The following is a 1,846-nucleotide window of genomic DNA, read 5'->3' as shown; positions in this document are numbered from 1 at the left end:
AATGACTAGAATGATTTGTTCTAATGGTGTTTGTAAGTAGGATCACAAGTCTGCATCTTGTACAGCGATTAACCACTAAGAAGAATATATGCAGTGTATTATTTGTTGAAACTGTACTTCCAATTTGATTTGAAACTGTCTCATTGCTATCTGTTTATCAATAAAACTTTGAAAAAAAACATAGGACACAATAGATACAACTTAAAAAAAACTTCCCTTTCATGAAGAAATGTAACCAACCTGATTCGCAGGGCCTCTGGATCTCCTAAAGCACTATCTCAGAGGCTCATGTCTGATTACTATGGAGGTCACACCAACCAGTGTTGTTAAAGAAAGGTAATATAGTTCAACCAGTGCATAGCTAAGTTTATCTCAGTGTAACCACATGTTTATGAGCTTATTGATCCATCCTAGAGAAGAGCATCCTAGAGAATTTCTAATATGATTACAAGTCTCATATTTACTCTTTTCAAGAACTCAATAGAAACTAAGAGCCATTCCTCAGATGGACAATTATTACTTGGCAGGGTGGATGTGCTTATACTCAAATACCCTAGGGATCTCTGTTGTTGTGGTTCCTTAATTGGAATTGCACAAGGTTTAAAGGGCATCCCAATCAGTTAAAGAAATTTTGAGCTCTATTTCATTCCCTGGATCCTAAAAAATGAATGGCAGAGCCTGCCTGTAATGGGGCTTAGACTCACTAGCCTCGTCTAAAGCCAGTTTCCTGCCAAAGCTTGAAGCCATTTGTGATATCCTGCCCCAAAGAAACACAATGAATCAAAGAAGTACATCTATGTTATCTGTTACTTCCAAAATCCAACAGGGAGCAAATGTTGTTTCTTCTTTGACAATGTGGGGTGCGTGATATTGTAACTTGTCCTTCATATCGGAGAAGTCATCTCTAGTGCTTCAGATAGATGAAAGGATAATCAGAAGTCCATTATTGCTACTTTCTATTTCTTTGTATTACCAACATGATACAACAGTGCAGTTGACTAGCATGATGCCCTGTGAAGTAGAGTACCCCATGTACAATGGTGACATAGAGGTCAAGAACTGTAATCATAAGATGAAATAAGAATACTAATGTTCCTGTTAAGTGAAGGTAAACTTCTGGTTTTTGAAATAGCATTTTTAAGATGAATAGATGCAAACTAAAAATTTTAGTTACTCTAGAAAATAAATTACACATAGAGTGTTAATTGTGGTTTGAAATACAGACTGAATATATAATCAACTGAGTACAAGTGTTTATGAAACATTTTGTGAGTCCTAGAGAAATTTTTTAGGTCAAACCAGCTACTTCTATACCTTTTAAGTCTTTCAGTGTGGCATTTAATTTTACATCTCCCTACCTCTCCTGGTCTCCTTCCTGGGGCATAATACTGGTTTTGACTTACTGTTCTGGCAGAGAAAGGCAGTTCTAAGAGTTATTCTTAGTCTTTCCTACCTTAGTAGGTATTATGATCAAATGAATAATAATTAAAACTAGGATATTTTTGATAGTAAGAAAGGAGTACTAGTAATAATTATTCTGGAAAAACCAGATGAAAACTGTTACACAAGGGTAAGTATATCTTCAAGTGGCATCCACAATGAAAGACACACATGTGTAAATATCAAATAGTTTCCCTCGTATAAGAACTCAAAAGAAGAAATACAAATAGAAAGGTATAATACAAGTAAAAGGAAAGCAAGAACTTGAGGACTAGACAATGAAGAGAGAGCAAGGAGAAGAGCTAGGAAACATGACAGAGGCAAGCCATACAGTTATATGTACAAGATGGGTAAGGCAATGATCCTGACAATCTTCAGAAGATTTTCGAATCTTCCAGTTAATTGA

The sequence above is a fragment of the Octodon degus genome, unplaced genomic scaffold (genome assembly GCF_000260255.1).
Source record: "Octodon degus isolate 3935 unplaced genomic scaffold, OctDeg1.0 scaffold00040, whole genome shotgun sequence".
Classification (NCBI taxonomy): domain Eukaryota; kingdom Metazoa; phylum Chordata; class Mammalia; order Rodentia; family Octodontidae; genus Octodon; species Octodon degus.
Note: the sequence above shows the minus strand (reverse complement) of the source record.